The 27,392-nt window shown below is 31.5% G+C and overlaps 1 protein-coding gene across 1 annotated transcript in view; it reads left to right on the plus strand.

Moving 5' to 3' along the window:
• LOC135132619 (protein borderless) overlaps positions 1-27,392 on the plus strand; it is a 204,528-nt gene that overhangs the window by 141,803 nt on the left and 35,333 nt on the right. The gene's annotated exons all lie outside the window — the stretch shown is intronic.

A 27,392-nucleotide genomic window follows, 5' to 3' on the forward strand; every position in this document is an offset into this window, starting at 1 on the left:
GTTACGTTTTCACGTCAACATTGCGTACTTTCGAACGAGTTAATTTTTTACATGGCCGACTAGTATAAAGATTATGGCCCGTCCAAAGGAATGCCAAAGGTACCATACGTGCTGCCATCTATTAATAATTCAAAAACGACAAAAGAATTATTAACACTTTTTGAAAAGCACAAAGGCATTCATACCGAAACAAACCACCATTACACGTTTTGAAGTCCCATAATGTCAAGTCAAATTAAAATTTTGCTAAATTATTAAGTGTAATTATTAATAGATGGCAACACGTATCGTACGTCTTGGACAGGCCATAATCTTTATACTAGTCGGCCATGATTTTTTAAAGTAAAATGAAGTCAACCAAAATTCGACAAAAGTACTTACTAGGTTCTCTCGGCTATCTTTTGTGTGTTTACGCAGCAATTAAAATTAAATATGGAAGACAAAAACGTAGGTTTAAGGTTGGCCCTATTAATAAAGCCAGAAGAATTGCTGGAAACTTTCAGTATCTTATACTATTAAACGAGCAAAGTTTGTATATATATATTTATATACTAGCCGACCCCGTGAACTTCGTTTCACCTACAATTTAAATTTGAATCTGCAAAATCGAATGCTTTGAAATCTTGCAGATGTTTTAAACATATGATAAGCATAATAAATTTTTATTCAAAATATATTTACGTATCCCCTCCAAAAAATTGATGACGTCAGCCCAAAATTTTGCCAAATGAATCCTATCTAAAATGTCCAAAATAGGATGAGACTATACTTGTGATTTATCATTCCATTCATATTTTTTAGTTTTGCTTATAGGGGGTGTCTCAAAAAAATTTATCACTGAGTCAATTTATTTTATTGATTGAATTGCAGACGTTTTGAAGTTACTGTTTGACATGGTAGGTTTTCAATCAAAATATATCTGTTTATCAAGCCCAAAAAGTTGAAGACGTCATCTCAAGATTTTGCCGAATAAATCCTATCTAAAATGTGGAAAACATCATCAGTATATTTTCGTAATTTATCATTGCATTCATATTTTTTAGATTTGCTTTTACAGTGACTCAAAAAAATATATGGATCAGTCAATTTATTTTAGTGAATAACTCAAGATCTTGCAGACGTTTTAAAGTTATTGTAAGCATGGTAAATTGTTAAGAATATTTATTTATTCCCCCCAAAAAATTGATGAAATAGCTCACTCGATTTTCGCAGATACTTTTGGGAATACAATACAGTTATTTTTAGTATTACAGTGCACCAATCCAAGGTGGTATACGTGTTGATAGTAAATGTTGATTAGGTCATCACAAAATTGTGTGAAGAACAGACTCAATTCGAAAATGCTGAATAGGTTTCATTATACTTTTGGTGTGAACGAAGTTCTGTCGAAACAACGTTCGATCAATTTTTTGACAATGGTTGATATAAATAAAACTCAGTAGATGCTCATACTCGAAATACGAAGTATCTACTCGAATATCAAATCAAAATATTTCTAGTTTTTCTAGATGATACTAATACTTCAGTAAGTAACAGTTGATGCTCAAGTAGCATCTCGATACAACAAAAAAGGACAACAGTGACAGTGTTCAACCATCAAGGCAAAAATCGAGTCACCAAAATATAAGTTAGCATGGGGTAGACACCTTAAGATGGGAATCTCTATGGCCAGTGTTAGAAAAAACGCACTGCACAATTTATGATTAAATAAAAGTTAATTACATGAAAAGTTTTCGATATTCCTGCTCCTAATGTGTTTTTCAAACTGAATGCACCTTTTGACGACGTTCCACGTTCATGAAAGTCACCATGTTTAGTTAAAATTCACTCTTACAACGATCCTACTGTTTTCTAAGCTGCTTTACAGACAGCTCAGTTATTTGCCACGCCGATGCTCATTTCTAGATTAAATGCTCACAAAACGCGTAGATGTTCAGTTTGTGTCCGGGGAGATACAATGTTCCCAAGTAGGTACTCAGTACATAGAGTAGATGCTCAGGTATATAAGAGTAATGATGAAGTAGATACTTCGTACTTCGAATATGAGTATCTACTCAGTTTTATTCATACCACCCAATGTCTCGCTTCAATGTTTGATTATGTTGATTATGAGCACAACGCTGATCAACTTCCGTATCCGAATTACCCATGAAATAAATCATTGCGGTTTGTACCTGAGGTAGTTCGTCGCACATTTGATTGACTTCGCGGACCTATGTGAGCTTGTCGTCTTCTCGGCATTTTAATGAACTTCATAAAACGATACAGAATTATTTTCACAGTCAATCAAATCTGTAAATTTTGTCTTGAGAATTTTAAAATATTGAAAACTTCAGATTAAATCCTCGAATAACGGTAAAGTTTGAGGTTCTGTCGAAACCAACAAAGTGAATATAGGTAAAAAGAATGGCAGATCAAAATGAATAAGAAACTTTCGCAATCTGTAATTAAATTCACTTTAACCAAGACTTTTCTTAAAATAAACGACTTTTTTTTACGAAAAAACGAAGAACGATTTGAAATGCAATATAGTTTTCACAATCGCACGGAAGAATTAGTTTTGTATGACACGTCAGTTAGACGACAGGTCCGTGAGGAACGCCAACTATTGAAATTAATTCGAAGTGGCGATTCCCATACAAAATTTTTAGAATTTTTTTATTTTTTAACTGTTCTTTTAAGTTATCCTTATTTTTTTATTTATAAACCATTCCCGTAATATAAAAAATTTTCAAATCGGTCAAGCCGTTTTTGAGTCTTAGCGAGACTAACAGGAACAGCAATTGATTTTTATTTTATAGACGATTAAAAAATGGGGGTTAGTGGTAGAAAGGTAAAAATTTAGTGTTATGTGTATTTTTTGATGCCAAATCTTAAAAAATTTAAAATAAAAAATTTTGTCCAAAAAATAGACAAACATTTTTTAGGGTGGGCCACCCTTATCACTTAGGGGTTTAAAAAATAGTTTGCAACTTATTGTCAGACCTACCGAATATACATAAAAAATTTCATACAAATCGGTCAACCCATTTCGGAGAAGTTCGGTTACAAACACTGTGACGCCAGAATTTTATACATAATGCATTATTATTTTAGAACAAATTTCATTACCATAAAAAAGCTTATACTGACTCGACCTTAAAAGATAGACATATGCTGTCCGGACTTTTCTTTAGAACTTTTAGAGAGGAATAATTTCGTCATACATGATTTTTACGTAACTTTAACCGTTTAAGCAGCGTAAGCAACGGAAGCTGTCAAAGGAGGAATAATTTTCCCGTTTTTCCGAATTTTTCATTGCTACTTTGCTCCTAATGATCGTAGCGTGATGTTATACAGCCTATATGTAGGTATGATACATGGACTATCCAACACAAAAAGATTTTTTGAATTTGAACCAGTAGTTTCTGAGATATGCGTGTTCAAATAAACAAAAGCTTCAGCTTTATTATATAAGTATAGATATATATATATGTATGCACGGTATGTTGTTACCTCCGAAGTATATACGTGTAGTACGTTGTCACCTCATCTACAACGTTCTGACCTCCGGTTTCGGAGGTAGAAACGTTTTGCCATGTAAATAATTTTTTAATCATCTAGGGGGCGCTAGGAGCTTGATTTTCAATTTTCGTCTGGAGGTCATAACGTGCATCCCATAGTCGCAACTTTTTATTTTAGTTCAGCTGTAGACCGTTGGCGCTGGCGTCGCTTACCTTTATACACTGCTAGTATGTTGTTACCTCCGGCATATAAACTGTACGTTCTGACCTCTGAAACTTGGCAACGTCGCCGTCATACATAATTCGAACGCATGGTAGAAGGAAATATGGTATACGCATACGTATCGACTGTTACGTCCAATGGCATCAAATTAGCGCCAAATTTAAAATACATTAATTTGCAATCACCCCGAAGGCTAGACAACGTGTTGGAAAACTGTAGCCTGCAGTTTCTATCTTGTTTGATCTCATCAGTACAGCACATTCCATCAAGTTGTCTAGCATTCATTGTGTTTCATTTATGTGCTTAAGATTTTAAACTTGCTAATTTCACTCCACTCTTTCTTGTTAATCTTTATGCTCCTTGCCTAAGAATAACACTAATTTACAAATTTAAACTTTTCTTCATATCCAAAAATAAAAAAAATATTTTTTACTTCTAAATTACTTGCTGATAACAAATCCAAAAATGGATACTAACCCTTATCACGTCAGGTTTTTTCAAAAATCCAAAATAATGAACTTTGCTTTTACCTTCACGTTAGGTTAAATTGATTCATGTTAATACTGTGGCATAAAACATGTCTTCGAAATCGTGCAAAGTAAGTGCAAATCAGTTTTGTTACGTTTGTGGTAAAATTATTATACCTAAAGCGGGAAGACCTGTTCAAATATGCTTAAAAAGAAGGTATTAAGGATTTTGGGACGAAAATGTGTTACTGTTGGTCTATTATAAGGAAAACTGACAGTACTGTCAATAAAAGAAACGCTAGTGTTAATCATTTTTAATTTTCAGTCATAATGTTTATAATATATACTGGGTGTTGCTTTTATTTGATACAACCCCTGTAACTACTTTATTTTTAAAGATAAACCTGTATTTCTTTGAGCAAATTTGTATCGTAGAGGAATCAAAAGCAACCAATTATTCTAAAATAAATACTTGAAAAATTTTAAATAAAATATTGATGACAATCTAGTAGCTTGAAAAATTGACACTCATGTTATTTATTGACGTAGATGATCTTGTAAAATGAAACAAATTTGCTAAAGAACTATATGTTCATATCTATTTAAAAACAAAAAAATAACAAGAATTGTATAAAAGAAGAGAAATACGGGATATGTTTATATAAATATCTCAAAAACCTGACGTGATGGATTTTTTCTGCTTTCAGATTTGATTTTCCTGAACCCAAATCCTTCAGATTCAACTATTTTTGTCTTTGGATATAAAACCTTGTAAACTAGTGTAATTGGAGTTTTCACTCTGTTGAGGCATTGTATCAGTAATAATAAGATTAGCAACCAGCTAACCAGCTTTAAATTGAAAAATTTATTTGTGATTATACAGTTGTTGCAGTCGTATGTAATATGGGATCGCAGAATTTAGGTTTTTGTGTAACCTCTAACAAACATTAGTGCAGAGTGCACATTCTTCTCCAAAATGTTGACCAGTACCAATTTATTGTTACTTTATTTGTCAAAATTACTATTGGTTCTGAAAAGAGCCGATTTGATGCTAGTTTATAGGCACCACACAAGATTTTCGAGATATGGCCCTCCATTCTGGACACAGTCCGAGCCCTTCTTTTTTCTTATTCTTTTTTTATGTAGGAGATTCCAAGCTCGATTTCCTCAGTTAGCCGTGATTATTGTTTTTAAAATTTCAGCATCCTCGAATTCTTTGACTTACGTCATTAGGTGTTTATAAAAGTTCTACGTGTTGAACCTGTGTTTCATTAAACACTCTGTCACTAATGGTGTTTGAATCGTCTCAAAATCGTCTTGAAATTAGAATTCGAGTCGCTATTGTTGCTTAAATCGTCTTCAAATTCGAAATTAAGTTGCTACTGTTGCTAAAAGCAACGTTTTGTGATGACGTCATTTTTACAAATACATGTATATCAACTTGGATTGATACTAAATACACAATACAATACTAAAAATAACAGTATTGTATTCCCAAAATTTTCTGGGAAAATGGAGTGAGGCGTTCCTGATTTAATCAATAAAATAAATTTGACCCATTCATTAATTTTTTGAGTACCCTGTTTTAGAAAATCTAAAAAATATGAGTGCAATGATCGACCACAAATAAGAACACATTTGCACATTTTGGGTGGAATTTATTCTACAAAATTTTTAAATGTCGTCATTAGTTTTTTGGGGGACCTAAACAGATATATTTTGATCAACAATTTACCATGCTTCAATAACTTGAAAACGGCTGCAAGATTTCAAAATATTCAGTTTTGCTATTCTTGATTTATTCAATAAAATAAATTGACTGATTCATTAATTTTTTTGAGTCACCCTGTATGAGCAAAGCTAAAAAATTGGCCTAAAGAGTTTAGACAGTACTTCCCTCGCTGTCGGGAACGTGACGACTGCAAGCCTATTATGTCTTTTTTAGTATTAGATTTTTGTAATTCTTGATTTAATCAATAAAATTAATTGACTCAGTCATTAATTTTTTTCAGACACCCTGTATAAGCAATTCTAAAAAATATTAATGCAGTGATAAATCACAAGTAAATTCTTTACACATTCAAGTATTTTTTCAGCAAAATTTTGCGGTGGCGTCATCAAATTTTTAGGGGGGATGAGTAAATACATTTTGATCAAAATTTTACAAGCTTCTGATAAATTTAAAACATCTCCAAGATTTCAAAACATTCGGTTTTGTAGTTCCTGATTAAATCAGTAAAATAAATTCATACTTTCATTAATTTTTTTAGTCACCCTGTATATGCAAATCCAAAAAATATGACTGGAATGATAAATCTCAACTATAGTTGGATTCATGTATCTTTTGACACACGTGACCGAAGTATCATACAAGCTCAGACAGCACCTACCATAAGAATCTTTGTTTCAAGGATTACAAAAACGAATGCAATTAAATCAAAATCATTTTCATGAACAGTATTACAGAAATCTGAGATTTTTGACCTTAAACCACGAACATTTTGGTAGAGTATAAGTGAAGAACTGCGGTAATAAATGGGTGTCTGTACTAGTTTAAAATTTTTGGAACGCCTTTAACATATCTAATTTTCAAACCAGTTTCGCCGTTTGTAATACGAAGATCCAATTCATCTTTCAATAGCTTGTAGTATTCAATCTGCCTTGGAGTGCGGTCAAACGAAACAAAGATATGTTTATATTGGGTCGAATTTTTTAGTTGCTTAGCGAAAAGAATGATATTTTGTACCTCTTGTTCGCTCTTAAGAAGGACTTTAACAGGCCTATTTTTACCTGCTATAGTTGGATTCATGTATCTTTTGACACACGTGACCGAAGTATCATACAGGCTCAGACAGCACCTACCATAAGAATCTTGGTTTTAAGGATTACAAAAACGAAGAGCCAGACAAATAGTATGTCTACCGAAATTAGGCCAAATTACGCTCTACGTCAGTTATTCTCTTCCACAAAGTTCCTTGAATTAGAAAAAGATAAAATACGTAATAAATGCGTCCACATAGTGCGACAGGCACTGATGTAGTCAATCTAGTGACTGATAATAATTCATCGATTTTTCATCAAACGTCACTGTCATTTTTGGTTTTACTCAGAGTGGTTAATCGCAGTTGTTCGTTGTTCTATTCAAGTTTTCTATTCAGTTCTTCGTAAAGTTCGTTGGTTGTTAGGATTCTTGTTTCGTTGTCCTATTTTTTATGTTTTGTTATTTTATTTCTTGTTCGTGTTTGGTCTACAACATGACGGGCAAACGTTTGAGTTCCCGTGCCCAGGACATCGTGTCCAACTTTATAGAGTATTTTGCTCTTGTGAAGGAAAACGGTGGTCCTTTAATCTCATTAAATGATACAGAACGAGTAAGTAAGTAAAAACCACTTGAAGGTTCATGGTTAATAATTTCGCTCAAATTTTTAGCGAGTTGCAGATGCTCTAGGCGTTACTCGCCGAACGGTTTCGAAGATTAAAACTCGAAAAGAAAGACTCGGCGTCCTTCCCAGTCCGGCAAAATCACGATCCAATCGGAAAGCACCGAAACCAAAAGACCTGCCTGAGCTTACACATTTGTGTCATGTTGACGTTATGAACATTGTCATCTTTTTGACTAATTACTACAAAGTAACAGTTATTAGTTCGGACGTTAGCTTTTGGTCACGTGTGTAAAAAGATACATGAATCCAACTATACAGACTCATCATATTTTGCACATACATTTGTGATAGGATTTATTCAGCAAAATTTTGAGGTGACGTCATCATTTTTTTTAGGGGGAATGAGCAAATACATTTTGACAAAAAATTTCCCATGCCTATGATAACTTTAAAACATGTCCAACATTTCAAGGCATTTGGTTTTGTAGTTCCTGATTAAATCAAGAAAATAAATTCGCACATTCATTAATTTTTTTGAATCACCCTGTATATGCGAATCCAAAAAATATGAATGGAATTGTGGGTATCGTTGGGGATTTTAAGAAATAGCGACGGTTACGATTTTCAGATTTTTATTAGATGCTTACGGGTTGAGAGCTCGAGGAAGAAAAAGGAATGGTGTTTGAATTGTCGAAACATAGATACGGTTTTGGAGAGGTGAAAGAACTTAAAGAAAGAGTTTAGAAAATTCTAGAAACTGGAAGAGCAAGTTGGAGCATAGGGCAGGTAGACGAAAGATAGGATAGGAGGAAGGATAGGATTTGTACAGAAATTTACATAAATATGACATGTATTCAGGTAGATTACGTGTTTTTGGGGGAACTGTTTTTCCCAAATATAGACTCATCATATTTTAGACTTTTCCGAAAGAATTTATTCGGCAAAATTTTGAGTTGGCGTCATCAATCTTTCGGAGGAGATAAACAAATAATTTTGATTAAAAATTTCTCATGATAATCATAACTTTATAACGTCTGCAGGATTTCAAAGCATTCAGGTTTGCAGATTCAAAATTAAATTGCAAAATGTTGTTTTATAATTTTGATTCTTTTCCCAAAAATCTGGACGTTTCGATAAAACTTAACAGGGCGTCATAAACTACATGTGTAGGACTATGTTATTTTATACAATTTAAAACCCATTTACTATGTACAATTGTGAAATGATATCATCACGTTATTCGTGAGGATGATTAAACAAATTTGGGTTAGCGTTTTACCATCTACATGACGTTCCTAATATGAATACAAAATTTGACAACAATTGGCCCAGTACTTTCGGAGATTATCTGTTTAATAAAAATTCGGGACGGCAGCCAAACGGACAGACAGACAGACGGAAACAGGAGACCTATTTCTTCGTACTGTAGGGGTCATGAAAGTTAGAAAAAACGTAAAAATAGAGAGTCGGTCGACGGACTCGATTACAATACTTCCTTCGCTTACGCTCGAGAAGTAAAAATTATAAGACGTTTTTGTCAATAATAGCGTTCGAAACGTGTCAAAATCGCCTTAGAATTAGAATTCAGGTTGGTTTACAGCCTGCAAACGATGGAAGTTAGCTTTTAGGAACAGTAGCATACTGTTTGAAAAGTCTAGTCTTAAATTCCGGAACTTCGAATTACTTTCACTTATAGTACAGTCACAAGTGTAGTAATTGAGTTTATTAAGCGACTTGTTACTTGCATGTTTTCTTGACGTTTCATGAAGCCTAGAGTACGAAAAATTTGGTCTCACGGTTCCGTCTCTCTGAGGTCTGACTCTCCATCGTCTGTGTCAATTTTTATTAGACTATAATCTTCGAAATGACCGCACGAATTGTTATTAAATTTTATACTTGTGTTAAGAATATCGTGTATATGGTAAAACGCTGACCAAAAGTTGACTAATCATGCCCACCACCAATGGGCTGATTGACATTCCAAAATTTACAATATTACCGTACTTCGGTTTTACACTGGACGTCGAGATTTTTGGAAAAAAAAAATTAAAATTGTATATTTTGCAATGTAACTTTTAACTTGCAACACACAATTGTTATATAATTTTGATTTTTCTTCCAGAAATCTGGTCGTTTCGGGTAAAAACTCAACATGGGTTCATAAACTATACTTGTACGACTATATTATTCTAAACAGTTTAAAACCTATTCATTTACTATGTACAATTTTGAGGTCATCATCACATTGTTGGTGCGGATGACTTGACAAAGTTCGGTTAGCGTTTTACCATCAACATGATATTCGTAATATATTTACATATAAAATTTGACAAAAATTGGTCCAGTAGTTTCGGGGATTATCTGTCTAACAAAAATCGTCACGGACGGCGGACAGACACACACACGGAAACGGGAGATCCATTTTTTCGTACTCTATGGGTCATAAAAGGTCGAGAAAACGTAAAAGTAGAGACTCGGCGGACGGACCCGTTTACAATACTTCCTTACATTTGGAAAGTAAAAAGTAAAATTCGCAAAATCAAATAATTTTCAAAAAAGTTGGAGTTGTATTGTACTTCAAGGGCGAGGAAAGTTCTCTTGAAATAACCTTCGACCGATTTTTTTATGCATTTCTATGATGATGTCTTGCTATTCCTACAAAAAAATTGGAGCCATTTTGCAATTTTTACCAAAAATTTCCAAAAAATTCAGTAATATAATTAAACACGTTCTTTGAATGATCGTACGAAATCAAGATATCTAATTTGTTGTGAAATAGCTATATACGTAAAAGAAGATAGCTTGTGTATAAATTTGACAACACTGTTGGAGGTAACAACAAACTACGAGTACCCACTCATATACGTATATGGAGGTAAGAACGCCTCTTTTGTATATGTTATATATATCTTATATATGGCCTTTTAAAATACTAGAAATCGTTTCCCCTCTTTTGAGATTTGAATAGTAGAAGTTCCCCTCATTCCAAATATATCACATATATGACGATAGACGAAGGGGGTAACCCGGAGGTCAGGTCGTCTGTTCCATATGCCGGAGGTAACAACTTAACAGGTATCAATATATATATATATATATATATACATATTCATCTAGCAGGCAGTTTCGCATAGGGTGCTCATGTGACAACAGCGCAATTCATGCCGTCTTGGTTTATATCTTAGCTACATCTCACCTGAAATGACAGTTTGGCCACTTGCTCAGTGATAGCAGCACGTAATTTTGCTAGCTTCGTTAAACACTGTTTTGACTAAATTGTAGAAAACTATGCATCATTGCAAGTGTTTACAGCCATTGTAGTTTGTAGAGGTCAGTCAAATTTTTATTTTTGTGTGAACAGTGTGGAATGGAACTTACTCGAAATCATAACAACACGATAAATAGATTTTTATCTACAATAATAAATATAAGTGAGTTTTCTAAATTGACAGTGGATATTGAGATATTATCAAGAAAGATTTGGTTTTCTCACCAGTTCAGTGCAAGTTTTATAAACGCGATGTTGTTAAACAAATGTTTTAATGTTTACTTGCTAAGGTTATACTTTCTAATTAGTAGGAAGAATTTACCATCCTTCAGCTTCCGCAGCAAATTCACTGGAGGAATACCAGTTAATAATCGAGACTGGGAGTGCTGCCAACATCTGAAACTGTGTTAGTACTTCTAAACCCTTGAAGAGAAAAATGGGCTGTAAAGACAGCATTTTCGGTTAAAACAAATTTCCTGTCCTTCAGATTCAATCGACAATTCACCAGGGGAATATCTCAACCAAAGTTGATTTTATCAAAAACTTTGAACCAGAAATAAAATTTGAGAGATGCTTTTAACCCTCTCTGTGAGAAACTGACAGTGAAGTTTTTCAATGTTAGTTAAGTTTTCTCAGTTGGTGGACTGACAAATAAATGTGTGGAAACTATTTGAAAAAATTAGATGAAAAAACAGTTTAAAATTTGTGTAAATGTAGAAGTTTGGTTGGAAACTATCTATAACAAACACATTTTCTGTTCATTATTTTTTGTAAATTGTACTCATTAAATGTGTTGTTAAACTTCCATATTTATAAAAATGTTTTTCTTACAATTCAGGAAATTTGTCACCTTCGTCATTTATGTAGTTTTTATAGTAAAAACATTTATTTATAACACATTTTGTATTTTTTTTTTAATTTTTTGTCTACTTTGAAACAAAATTATTATTTTATTTAGATGGAATCGCAGCATTAGAAAAAAGCGAAATCTTCCTGTGTGCCAAACTTCCCTCCTGTCAAGAGATGTTCGCGTAAATGCGCAAGTTCGGGAACCTTCTGAAAATATCAAAACATAATGTATTTTCAAAAAATTAAAAGGAATATGATTAGAGTCACTGATGTATAGGTTGTGCTTTAAGACTTTTTTTTATTTTTCTAATAAAGTTAATATAAATAGTCTGGAGCCGTATATTTTTGTAACCTCATCTCAAATACATATTGTGTAAAATTGTTTTTTTTTTTGTATTTATTATAAATACATTTAGCATCATGTTTGCAAGATTTCGTCAGTTAGTAGAAGTTTAATGCAACTGAATAATTTAGTGTGTGCCAAATTTCTTGATTGGTAAAAAAAATTTCTATAAAGAGGCAACATTGGCAACTCCCTAATAATGAAAAATTAAAATTGAATGAAGTGGATGATTACTAGGCTTTTTTACTTTCCGAACGTAAGTGAAGGAATCCATCGGGCGGCTTACCAGTTTCATGTTTTCTTTACGTTTCATGACCCCCCAGAGTACAAAAAAAATAGTCTACCGTTTCTGTCTGTCCGTCTGTATCGATTTTGATTAGACAGATAATCTCCTAAACTACTGGATCGATTGTTGTCAAATTTTGTTTGTATATTACGAATATCATGTAAATGGTAAAACGCGAACCAAAATTTGGTTAACCATCCCCACCAACAATTTGATGACGTCTGCTCATTATGCTGCATAGTCAACATTACCAGAATTGTATGAAATGATATACTCTTGTATTTGTGGTTTACAAATCTTGAATTTGTGTATGATTAAACTTTGACTTTTTTTTTTTAATTTTAATGAAGTATACTGTTATAAATAGCTTTTAGATGTTTTTGTCAATAAGTATGTAATTTCTATTAAAGTTGATATAAATAAATTTTACGAGTATATTTTTGGAACCTCAAATGGTGTGTAAAATTTCTTTTGGTTTTTTATTATGCATTTATTCTAAATAATTACATTAAGTTATTTTTTTAACATTTCGTCAATTAGCAGAAGTCTCATGGGCTTAAAAACCTTATGCGTGCCAAACTTCCTTATTGATGAGAAAAAAATTTGCAAATACGGAACTCTGGAAACTCCTAATAAATTTAAAAAAATCTTTTATTTTGTACCAGCCATTAAAAGTAGGTCGTTTGGCCTTATGTTTAGTAGATAAACAAGTCTTGTTTACCGGTAGATAAAGGAGTCTTTTATCTACAATTTATTTTGTTATTTGTTAAGATTACAAATTGAAACCAAAGTCAAACCAAGACAACACATGTATTAGCCAACACGTTTGCATTCGCCGATGCGCGACGCAGCGTATTAAAAATATTACGTACAGCACATTCGAACAGTTTTAAAGTTTTAGTTAAAATCTGGTAGAAAATAAAATAAAATATTACACTCGATGATAAAGAATGTTTATGTACTCGTGAAAAATAGTCCACTAGTGAATGATCATTTTTCTCTTGTAGATAATAAATAACATTTTTTTTTTCAAAAAAAGACTAAATGAATGGAATAATGTGGATAACTACTAGAACAATATCTTCCTAATTTTATTGGAGTGAACTAATATAAATCCACGTTTTATTTCCATAAGATGTGTGATTACGATCAGGGTCATAAATTCAAAAAATTCGTCTAAAGAGTTTAGACAGTACTTCCCTCGCTCTTAGAACCGTGTCTCTATGTCTGTCATAGTTTCTTCTCATTAGAGTTCTGTGACGGGCCATTTTAATAAAATCGCTTTCAGTCTGAAAGTCGCGGCTCGTTCTTAATTTGATCAAAAATAAATTGACTAATTCATAAATTTTTTTGAGTCACCCTGTATAAGCGAATTTAAAAAATATGAATCCAACCATAAATTACAAGTATAGTCTGATCATATTTTGCATATTTTCGAAAGGATTTATTTGGCAAAATTTTGACATGACGTAATCAATTTTTTGGGGTTGATAAACAATTGATCAAAAATTTACCATGCTTAGGATAACTTTAAAACATGTCCAAGATTTCAAAGCATTCGGTTCTGTAATTCCTGATTAAATCAATAAAATAAATTCACGCATTCATTAATTTTTTTGAGTCACCCTGTATATGCAAATCCAAAAAATATGAACGGAATGATAAATCACAAGTACAGACTCATTATATTTTGTACATTTTAGATAAAATGTATTCACCAAATTTGGGGTGACGTCATCAATTTTTTTAGGGGGGATGAGCAAATACATTTTGATAAAAAATTTGCCATGCTTATAATAACTTTAAAACATCTCCAAGATTTTAAAGCATTCGGTTCTGTAATTCCTGATTAAATCAATAAAATAAATTCACGCATTCATTAATTTTTTTGAGTCATATTAATAAAAATGTTTTTCTTACAATTCAGGAAATTTGGCACCTTCGTTATTTATGTAGTTTTTATAGTAAAAACATTTATTTATAACACATTTTGTATTTTTTTTTTTAATTTTTTGTCTACTTTGAAACAAAATTATTATTTTATTTAGATGGAATCGCAGCATTAGAAAAAAGCGAAATCTTCCTGTGTGCCAAACTTCCCTCCTGTCAAGAGATGTTCGCGTAAATGCGCAAGTTCGGGAACCTTCTGAAAATATCAAAACATAATGTATTTTCAAAAAATTAAAAGGAATATGATTAGAGTCACTGATGTATAGGTTGTGCTTTAAGACTTTTTTTTATTTTTCTAATAAAGTTAATATAAATAGTCTGGAGCCGTATATTTTTGTAACCTCATCTCAAATACATATTGTGTAAAATTGTTTTTTTTTTTTGTATTTATTATAAATACATTTAGCATCATGTTTGCAAGATTTCGTCAGTTAGTAGAAGTTTAATGCAACTGAATAATTTAGTGTGTGCCAAATTTCTTGATTGGTAAAAAAAATTTCTATAAAGAGGCAACATTGGCAACTCCCTAATAATGAAAAATTAAAATTGAATGAAGTGGATGATTACTAGGCTTTTTTACTTTCCGAACGTAAGTGAAGGAATCCATCGGGCGGCTTACCAGTTTCATCTTTTCTTTACGTTTCATGACCCCCCAGAGTACAAAAAAAATAGTCTACCGTTTCTGTCTGTCCGTCTGTATCGATTTTGATTAGACAGATAATCTCCTAAACTACTGGATCGATTGTTGTCAAATTTTGTTTGTATATTACGAATATCATGTAAATGGTAAAACGCGAACCAAAATTTGGTTAACCATCCCCACCAACAATTTGATGACGTCTGCTCATTATGCTGCATAGTCAACATTACCAGAATTGTATGAAATGATATACTCTTGTATTTGTGGTTTACAAATCTTGAATTTGTGTATGATTAAACTTTGACTTTTTTTTTAAATTTTAATGAAGTATACTGTTATAAATAGCTTTTAGATGTTTTTGTCAATAAGTATGTAATTTCTATTAAAGTTGATATAAATAAATTTTACGAGTATATTTTTGGAACCTCAAATGGTGTGTAAAATTTCTTTTGGTTTTTTATTATGCATTTATTCTAAATAATTACATTAAGTTATTTTTTTAACATTTCGTCAATTAGCAGAAGTCTCATGGGCTTGAAAACCTTATGCGTGCCAAACTTCCTTATTGATGAGAAAAAAATTTGCAAATACGGAACTGTGGAAACTCCTAATAAATTTAAAAAAATCTTTTATTTTGTACCAGCCATTAAAAGTAGGTCGTTTGGCCTTATGTTTAGTAGATAAACAAGTCTTGTTTACCGGTAGATAAAGGAGTCTTTTATCTACAATTTATTTTGTTATTTGTTAAGATTACAAATTGAAACCAAAGTCAAACCAAGACAACACATGTATTAGCCAACACGTTTGCATTCGCCGATGCGCGACGCAGCGTATTAAAAATATTACGTACAGCACATTCGAACAGTTTTAAAGTTTTAGTTAAAATCTGGTAGAAAATAAAATAAAATATTACACTCGATGATAAAGAATGTTTATGTACTCGTGAAAAATAGTCCACTAGTGAATGATCATTTTTCTCTTGTAGATAATAAATAACATTTTTTTTTTCAAAAAAAGACTAAATGAATGGAATAATGTGGATAACTACTAGAACAATATCTTCCTAATTTTATTGGAGTGAACTAATATAAATACACGTTTTATTTCCATAAGATGTGTGATTACGATCAGGGTCATAAATTCAAAAAATTGGTCTAAAGAGTTTAGACAGTACTTCCCTCGCTCTTAGAACCGTGTCTCTATGTCTGTCATAGTTTCTTCTCATTAGAGTTCTGTGACGGGCCATTTTAATAAAATCGCTTTCAGTCTGAAAGTCGCGGCTCGTTCTTAATTTGATCAAAAATAAATTGACTAATTCATAAATTTTTTTGAGTCACCCTGTATAAGCGAATTTAAAAAATATGAATCCAACCATAAATTACAAGTATAGTCTGATCATATTTTGCATATTTTCGAAAGGATTTATTTGGCAAAATTTTGACATGACGTAATCAATTTTTTGGGGTTGATAAACAATTGATCAAAAATTTACCATGCTTAGGATAACTTTAAAACATGTCCAAGATTTCAAAGCATTCGGTTCTGTAATTCCTGATTAAATCAATAAAATAAATTCACCCATTCATTAATTTTTTTGAGTCACCTGTATATGCAAATCCAAAAAATATGAACGGAATGATAAATCACAAGTACAGACTCATTATATTTTGTACATTTTAGATAAAATGTATTCACCAAATTTGGGGTGACGTCATCAATTTTTTTAGGGGGGATGAGCAAATACATTTTGATAAAAAATTTGCCATGCTTATAATAACTTTAAAACATCTCCAAGATTTCAAAGCATTCGGTTCTGTAATTCCTGATTAAATCAATAAAATAAATTCACGCATTCATTAATTTTTTTGAGTCATATTTATAAAAATGTTTTTCTTACAATTCAGGAAATTTGGCACCTTCGTTATTTATGTAGTTTTTATAGTAAAAACATTTATTTATAACACATTTTGTATTTTTTTTTTAATTTTTTGTCTACTTTGAAACAAAATTATTATTTTATTTAGATGGAATCGCAGCATTAGAAAAAAGCGAAATCTTCCTGTGTGCCAAACTTCCCTCCTGTCAAGAGATGTTCGCGTAAATGCGCAAGTTCGGGAACCTTCTGAAAATATCAAAACATAATGTATTTTCAAAAAATTAAAAGGAATATGATTAGAGTCACTGATGTATAGGTTGTGCTTTAAGACTTTTTTTTATTTTTCTAATAAAGTTAATATAAATAGTCTGGAGCCGTATATTTTTGTAACCTCATCTCAAATACATATTGTGTAAAATTGTTTTTTTTTTTGTATTTATTATAAATACATTTAGCATCATGTTTGCAAGATTTCGTCAGTTAGTAGAAGTTTAATGCAACTGAATAATTTAGTGTGTGCCAAATTTCTTGATTGGTAAAAAAAATTTCTATAAAGAGGCAACATTGGCAACTCCCTAATAATGAAAAATTAAAATTGAATGAAGTGGATGATTACTAGGCTTTTTTACTTTCCGAACGTAAGTGAAGGAATCCATCGGGCGGCTTACCAGTTTCATGTTTTCTTTACGTTTCATGACCCCCCAGAGTACAAAAAAAATAGTCTACCGTTTCTGTCTGTCCGTCTGTATCGATTTTGATTAGAAAGATAATCTCCTAAACTACTGGATCGATTGTTGTCAAATTTTGTTTGTATATTACGAATATCATGTAAATGGTAAAACGCGAACCAAAATTTGGTTAACCATCCCCACCAACAATTTGATGACGTCTGCTCATTATGCTGCATAGTCAACATTACCAGAATTGTATGAAATGATATACTCTTGTATTTGTGGTTTACAAATCTTGAATTTGTGTATGATTAAACTTTGACTTTTTTTTTTAATTTTAATGAAGTATACTGTTATAAATCGCTTTTAGATGTTTTTGTCAATAAGTATGTAATTTCTATTAAAGTTGATATAAATAAATTTTACGAGTATATTTTTGGAACCTCAAATGGTGTGTAAAATTTCTTTTGGTTTTTTATTATGCATTTATTCTAAATAATTACATTAAGTTATTTTTTTAACATTTCGTCAATTAGCAGAAGTCTCATGGGCTTGAAAACCTTATGCGTGCCAAACTTCCTTATTGATGAGAAAAAAATTTGCAAATACGGAACTCTGGAAACTCCTAATAAATTTAAAAAAATCTTTTATTTTGTACCAGCCATTAAAAGTAGGTCGTTTGGCCTTATGTTTAGTAGATAAACAAGTCTTGTTTACCGGTAGATAAAGGAGTCTTTTATCTACAATTTATTTTGTTATTTGTTAAGATTACAAATTGAAACCAAAGTCAAACCAAGACAACACATGTATTAGCCAACACGTTTGCATTCGCCGATGCGCGACGCAGCGTATTAAAAATATTACGTACAGCACATTCGAACAGTTTTAAAGTTTTAGTTAAAATCTGGTAGAAAATAAAATAAAATATTACACTCGATGATAAAGAATGTTTATGTACTCGTGAAAAATAGTCCACTAGTGAATGATCACTTTTCTCTTGTAGATAATAAATAACATTTTTTTTTTCAAAAAAAGACTAAATGAATGGAATAATGTGGATAACTACTAGAACAATATCTTCCTAATTTTATTGGAGTGAACTAATATAAATACACGTTTTATTTCCATAAGATGTGTGATTACGATCAGGGTCATAAATTCAAAAAATTGGTCTAAAGAGTTTAGACAGTACTTCCCTCGCTCTTAGAACCGTGTCTCTATGTCTGTCATAGTTTCTTCTCATTAGAGTTCTGTGACGGGCCATTTTAATAAAATCGCTTTCAGTCTGAAAGTCGCGGCTCGTTCTTAATTTGATCAAAAATAAATTGACTAATTCATAAATTTTTTTGAGTCACCCTGTATAAGCGAATTTAAAAAATATGAATCCAACCATAAATTACAAGTATAGTCTGATCATATTTTGCATATTTTCGAAAGGATTTATTTGGCAAAATTTTGACATGACGTAATCAATTTTTTGGGGTTGATAAACAATTGATCAAAAATTTACCATGCTTAGGATAACTTTAAAACATGTCCAAGATTTCAAAGCATTCGGTTCTGTAATTCCTGATTAAATCAATAAAATAAATTCACGCATTCATTAATTTTTTTGAGTCACCCTGTATATGCAAATCCAAAAAATATGAACGGAATGATAAATCACAAGTACAGACTCATTATATTTTGTACATTTTAGATAAAATGTATTCACCAAATTTGGGGTGACGTCATCAATTTTTTTAGGGGGGATGAGCAAATACATTTTGATAAAAAATTTGCCATGCTTATAATAACTTTAAAACATCTCCAAGATTTCAAAGCATTCGGTTCTGTAATTCCTGATTAAATCAATAAAATAAATTCACGCATTCATTAATTTTTTTGAGTCACCCTGTATATGCAAATCCAAAAAAATATGACTGGAATGATAAATCACAAGTACAGACTCATCATATTTTCTACATTTTAGATAGGATTTATTCAACAAAATTTAGAGCTGACGTCAACAATTTTTTGGAGGGAATAAGTAAATATATTTTGATTAAAAATTTGTCATGCTTATCATAACTGTAAACCATCTGCAAGATTTCAGAGCATTCGGTTTTGCAGATTCCAAATTAAATTGCAAAATGTTGTTTCAAAATTTTGTTTTTTTTTTTTTCAAAAATCTGGACGTTTCGGGTAAAAACTCAAGTCGGAGTCATAAACTACATGTGTAGGACTATGTTGTTTTGTACAATTTAAAACCTATTTACTATGTACAGTTTTGAAGTGACGTCATCACATTATTGGTGGGGATGATTAGACAAATTTTGGTTAGCCTTTTACCATCTACATGATATTCCTAATATAAATGCAAAATTTCACAACATCGGTCCAGTACTTTCGGAGATTATTTGTCTAATAAAAATCGGAGACGGCAGACGGACAGACGGACAGACAGACGGACAGACAGACGGAAATGGGAGTCCTATTTTTTCGTCCTCTAGGGGTCATGAAAGGTCGAGAAAACGTAAAAGTAGAGAGTCAGCCAACGGACTCGATTACAATACTTCCTTTGCTTACGCTCGGGAAGTAAAAAAATGAATAAATAAAGATCAAATTTTACATATTTTCCTAAGTGGACGTTATTCGTATGCTTGTGTACTAGTTTAAAGCGAATCTCAAATAATGTGTACAAAACAATTGTTTTGGCTCAGTATTATGTCTTCTAATTACTTATTTTGCGTTTATGAATTTTGTCAAATATTAGAAATATTTTTGGTCTATATGTGGTGTGAGTGCCAAACTTTCTCATTCGTAAAATACTTGTTTGTAAACGCAGAATTTCGCTAACTCCTGAATACATAAATATATAATTGTTATTCAAGAATGTCAAAAAGATTCACCACATGAGTTTATCATCAATGTACTATATTTCGGGACTAATGTTTCTGTTCTAAGAAAATTGATTTTATTGGTATACCCACCTCTCACTGTAAAAGGAGTTCTAAATGAAATTTAAAATTTAATTTTTAGTGTTTTATATTTCTCACTCTAATAGACCACAATAATTTGTGTTTATAAAAATCATTTGTCACGAAAAAATTTTCAGTATTTGAAAAAATCGAAAATCTTGGGTGTGCCAAACTTCTTCGCTGTTAGGAGAGATTCCCATAAATACGGAAGTTCGGCAACACCTCAAAACGTGATGTATGTATTTAAAAAAAATGAGAGAATGTGTACACTGGGGTAACTACTGCATAGATAATGCTTTTAGGCTTTTTTTTATAACTTCTATTAAAGCTGATATAAACAGACTTTCGTCGTATATTTTTGTAAATTCATCTCAAGTGGTATCTAAAAATATTATTTCTTTATTATTTATTCTCAAAACTTAAAATAATGTTTTTATAACATGTCGTCAATTAGCAAAAGTCTCATGCGCGTCAATAATAAATTCTAGTGGCTGCCAAACTTCCTCATGGATGAGAAAAAAATCTATAAATACAGAATTCTGGCAACTGCCTAAAACATAAGATTTTTTTCTCAAAAATTTTGGAATTTTCATTTGTTACAATTACAGTTGTAATAAAAAAAATCTACGATAACTGACGTTTATTTATTCACTCTTTTTTGTCAAATATCCTCCGTTATCCTTCTATACACCAAAATTGTTAACAAGCAACAACGGTAACTGACAAACTGCTGATCTGTTTTCCATAAGTTCTGTTCTGCTTCTGCGACGCCCTGAAGCCCAGCGAATGCACTGCACACATCACCTTTGACGCGCTTTGTAAAAATGATAGTTTCAGTAGATCAACCGATTCTAAATAACAATAACAATAACACGTGCAGCGCGCACATGAGCCAAAACATCCGCACGGGAACAAAGAGTGGTTTCAGAGAATCAGTTGGGCTATTTTTATGTTTTCGACTATTTTCATAAAAATTGATAATTTTTGAAAACAAGTTATATATCAATATGGTAACTATTCATTTTTTTGTGTTGTTTAACTTCCGTTTTTATGAGAACATATAATATAATTGGGAAATTTAGCTGTCGCAATATTTTTGTAAATTTAAATAGTAGTAAAAGTTTTTTCTAAATGGTGATGTTTTGAAACTGTTCTCGGTATTTACATGTAGTACATATTAAATTACAATAATCCCCATACTAGTTGACAATGAGTTTAGTATACTAAAATATATACATTCTGTTTTTTGTAAAATTACTGGTGAAAATAATCACCCGCTTCATTCCATTCATTCTGACAGTTTTTTAGATGAAATTATGTTTTTCATATTTTTAGAGTTTTTAGATTTCCAGATTTACAGAATTTTTTCTCATCAATAAGGATGTTTGGCACCATTAGATTTGTCAAGTGAATAAAACTTCTGCTAATCGACGAAATGTTGCAAATATAAATTATTGTACTATTTAGTATACTTATACAATTAAGATAAGTTTACAAAACTATAAGGGTAGAGCCTGTTTTTATCAACTTCATTGAAAATTACTTAAAAAAATTGGTCGTCACTAAGTACAGTCGAACAAGTACAGCTTCCAAAAATGATCAAATTTGACTTCGAGAACTTTGTTATCATCACTCCTATGGGCTAAAATTAATATAAGCATGCGTGGATTGTTAAGGTATAGGTAAAGAAGAATAGTGTGTATATGTCTCTTATGAGTTTTTCTATATAAAATTTTTTTGATGACGTCAGCAACATTTTAGCAAAGACACGTATGTCAGTTTGAATAGGTGCAGTATAACACTATTTTAGTAACAGTACTGTTACCCTCAGATTTTCAAGGAAATGGGATGTGAATAAAACATGACACTTCACTGATTAATTATTTTGGGGTCACTTGATCACTTGATATTTCGACAGAACTTTCCTGGCTCCTAAAGTACAACATATCCAGCTTCTTTGAAAGATTGTAAAATTTGATTCTGCAAATTTTAGTTTTTTTACGAGAAGCCTTGTAAATTGAAATAAACATATGTATTATGTGGTGTTACAGTAAATGTAAAGAAGCGTGCTACGCCTATGTTTTGAAATGAGTTTTTTGCAATTTCAAAGTTAAATTGCAAAATGTTGTTACGCAGTCTTGATTTTTTTCAAAAATTTGCATGTTTAAGATCACAATAACACAAGATGAATTTAAATAACATTTATTCAGCAAAGTTGTAAAATGATGTCATCAGTTTTTAGGGGGATCGTAAACCCATAAATTTTTATTAACGATTTACCTACGTGTTTCCGATAACCTTAAAACCTTTGCAGAGTTTCATATCATTCGGTTTTGAAACTTCAAAATTAAACTGTAACATGTCGTTAAACAAATTTGATTTTTACATAAGCGTAAGCTGAGGAAGTATAGTGGTCAAGTCCATCGGGCGACTTGCGACTTTCGTGTTTTTTCGACGTTTTATGGCCCCTAAAGTACGAAAAAAGTGGTCTTCCGTTTCCGTCTGTCTGTTCGTCTATCTGTCTGTCCGCCTGTCTGTCTGTGTCGATTTTTAATCTTAGACACATAATCTCTGAAACTACCGGACCGATTGTTGACAAATTTTGTACATATATATTAGGATTAGGACAATCATGTAGATGATAAAACGCTAACCAAAATTTCGTTAATAAGCCCCACCACAAATGGGGTGACGTCATCTCCAAAATTTACAATGGTAAATTTGTTTTTAATTTTATAAAATAAGATACGTCTGCACTTGTGCTGTATGAATCCGTGTTGAGTTTTCACCTTCGACATCCACATTTTTGGAAAGAAATCAAAATTGTATAGCAACAAAGTATTTAATCTTGAAACTGAAAAGCCGAATATCTTGTAAAAAGTTGATATATATATAAAATGTGCACACTACTACTAAAAGTAGGTACTTGTGGTTTATCGACGCATTCATGTTTTTTTGAATTTCTTATACAAAGTTATTAAAAAAATTAATGGATGGGACATGTTTTATTAGTTGTTAATAGTAATACACTGCATTTACTAAAATTGATGATATACATGTCTTTGCTAAGATGTTGATGACGTCATCAAAAAAAATTCGAAGTTAAATTTGATAATTTTTCGAAGCTGGATTTGTTCGACTGTACTTTAGGGCTGAAGGAAATCCTGTCGAAATATACTTTGATCAATTTACAAAGTGTATTTATATATATCAGTTTACTTCATTAAACATCGAAAAATATTGTTTTTCTTCAAACGTCAAAAAAACATGACTTTATGTACCTCAACAAATGAACTTAAAGTATGACATTTCAGCCGCTCCTCACCACCGACAGATAAAAATTTTTGCTGCCGCTACAGGCGGCAGCAAAAGTAAAACCATAGCAACAGCATACAAATCATTCCAAAGCGCACTGAAAAACCATAGTAACAGTTAACTTAATTCATTCGTTTTAAAGAATTGATATGTAATTCCATTTTTTTAAATTACTTCTCTAATTGAATTGCAGACGTTTGAAGAAAAAATAGCATGTTTTATTCGGAGAAAAATGACTTTTCGTGGCTCATCTGTAATTGCCGGCCTCGCGCGCTCGGCCGTCAAACCTACAGATTCGCCACGAAAAGTCTCATTTTAGCTCCTAATAAAACAATATACTATTTAGTAATTATCCACATCATTCTATTAATTTTGTTTTTTTTGAAAAAAGAAAGTATTTTTTATATTTTAGGGAGTTTTCAGAATACCGTGTTTACAATTTTTTTTTCTCAACAACAAGGAAGTTTGGCACACATCAGATTTTCGAGTACATGAAACTTCTGCTATTGACGCAATATTATAAAAATAAATTACTGCATGTATTTAGAATAAATTCTAAAAAAAAAAACAAATGTACACACCATATAATCAACTTTATTAGAAATAATTAAAAATAACATCTGAAAGCTATTTAAAACAGTTTAATTTATTTAAAAAAATGGTCGAAAATTATTTCGACAGAATTTTCCTCTCTCTTGAAGGACAGTGCGAGAAATCCTGCTTCTTTAAAAAAATATAAAATTTAATATTGCGATTTTCATTTTGTGTTAACCTCTGTAAAGTAAACATCTTTGGCGTAAATAACTCCCCTGTGGCCCCTACGCCGCGAAGCCGTAATTCAAGAGGGTACACAAGTGTGGACAATATGAAATATATTTAAATAAGCAGATAACCAACTGTAAAAAATGATTGAAATTCTCAATTTCTCAATACATGCTTAACATCAACTGTTTATGTTTTTACTTCGTGTCTCCACAACACAGAGGAGAGAAGTGATTAATCAGTTTCTTTTCCCGAAAACAGTTACAAATTAGAAGATTTCATCAAAATTGTAAAATGACGGACAAATTTTGATTAACGATTTGTCATGCCTGGTGCAACCTTCAAACATTTGCAAGATTTCAGAGCCCTGCGTTTTGCAGTTTCAAATTAAAATTGTAAAATACAATTTTGAACTACATATTTCCCAAAAATTTGGATGTCTAGGGTAAAAACTCAACACGGATACCTTTTAAGATTTCATAACATTCGGTTTTGTAGTTTCAAAATTAAATTATAAAAGGTTGTTACAAAACTTTGCTTTATTATTTTTCAAAAATCTGGATGTCCATGGTAAAAGCTCAACACGGATTCATAAACCACATAAACCAATTGTGCAGGAGTATCCTATTTTATAAAATTTAAATAATAATTACTAATGTAAATTTTGGAGATGACGTCATCATATTATTGATGGGGATGATTAGCCAAATTATGGTTAGCGTTTTACCATCTACACAATATTCATTATACACATTAAAAATTTGACAGCAACCGGGACCGCAGTTTCGAAGATTATCTGTCTAATAAAAAAAAACGGCCAAACGGCAGATAGACAGACAGACAGACGGAAATGGACGACCAGTGTTTTCGTACTCTAGGATTTATGAAACCTCCAGAAAACAAAGAAGTAGGCAGTCGCTCGTTGTACTCGATTGCAATACTTCCTTAACTTATACAAGCGAAGTAAAAAAGTAATCATCCACCTTATTCATTTTTATTCTTGTATTATTATTATTAGGAGTTGCCAGTGTTGCGTATTTATAAGATTTTTTTTTATCATTCAAGAAGTATGGCACCCATAAATTTTTTAGTTGCATTAAACTTGCACTAATTGATAAAACCTTCTGAACATAAATTATTGAGCATATTTACAATAAATAAAAAAAAACAATTTCACACAATAAGTATTTGAGATAAGGATAAAAAAATATCCATGTAAAGTCTATGTATCATCTTTATTACAAATTACAAGAAAAAATGTCTAAAAGCATAATCTATTCATCAGTGACTCTAATCTATACATTCTTTTTCTTTTTACTTCCCGAGCGTAAGCAAAGGAAGTATTGTAATCGAGTCCGTTGGTCGACTCTCTACTTTTACGTTTTCTCGACCTGTCATGATCCCTAGAGGACAAAGAAGTAGGTCTCCCGTTTCCGTCTGTCTGTCCGTCTGTCTGTCCGTCTGTCCGTCTGTCTGTCCGTCTGTCCGTCTGTCTGTCCGTCTGTCTGCCGTCTCCACTTTTTATTAGACAGATAATCTCCGAAAGTACTGGACCGATTGTTGTGAAATTTTGGATTTATATCAAGAATATCATGTAGATGGTAAAACGCTAACCAAAATTTGTCTAATCATCCCCACCAATAATGTGATGACGTCACGTCAAAATTGTACATAGTAAATAGATTTTAAATTGTATGAAATAACATAGTCCTAAACATGTAGTTTATGACTTCGAATTGAGTTTTTACCCGAAACGTCCAGATTTTTGAAACAACATTTTGCAGTTTAATTTGGAATCTGCAAAACCGACTACTCTGAAATCTTGCAGATGGTTTACAGTTACGATAAGCATGATAAATTTTTGAACAAAATATATTTACTTATCCCCTCCAAAAAATTGATGACGTCAGCTCAAAATTTTGCTAAATAAATCCTATCTAAAATGTCCAAAATATGATGAGTCTGTACTTGTGATTTATCATTCCATTCATATTTTTTGGATTTATATATACAGGGTGACTCAAAAAAATTAATGAATGCGTGTATTTATGTTATTGATTTAATCAGGAATTATAGAACCGAATGCTTTGAAATCTTGCAGATGGTTTACAGTTATGATAAGCATGATAAATTTTTTATCAAAATATATTTACTTATCCCCTCCAAAAAATTGATGACGTCAGCTCAAAATTTTGCTAAATAAATCCTATCTAAAATGTACAAAATATGATGAGTCTGTACTTGTGATTTATCATTCCATTCATATTTTTTGGATTTATATATACAGGGTGACTCAAAAAAATTAATGAATGCGTGTATTTATTTTATTGATTGAATCAGAAATTATAGAAGCGAATGCTTTGAAATCTTGCAGATGGTTTACAGTTATGATAAGCATGATAAATGTTTAATCAAAATATATTTACTTATCCCCTCCAAAAAATTGATGACGCCAGCTCAAAATTTTGCCAAATAAATCCTATCTAGAATGTACAAAATATGATGAGTCTGTACTTGTGATTTATCATTCCATTCATATTTTTTGGATTTATATATACAGGGTGACTCAAAAAAATTAATGAATGCGTGTATTTATTTTATTGATTTAATCAGGAATTATAGAACCGAATGCTTTGAAATCTTGCAGATGGTTTACAGTTATGATAAGCATGATAAATTTTTAATCAAAATATATTTACTTATCCCCTCCAAAAAAATGATGACGTCAGCTCAAAATTTTGCCAAATAAATCCTATCTAAAATGTACAAAATATGATGAGTCTGTACTTGTGATTTATCATTCCGTTCATATTTTTTGGATTTGCATATACAGGGTGACTCAAAAAAATTAATGAATGGCTGAATTTATTTTATTGATTTAATCAGAAATTACAGA

This window comes from Zophobas morio, unplaced genomic scaffold, assembly GCF_036711695.1.
Source record: "Zophobas morio isolate AGI-343-1 ecotype UQ-CSIRO unplaced genomic scaffold, CSIRO_AGI_Zmor_V1 ptg000002l, whole genome shotgun sequence".
Taxonomy (NCBI): Eukaryota; Metazoa; Arthropoda; class Insecta; order Coleoptera; family Tenebrionidae; genus Zophobas; species Zophobas morio.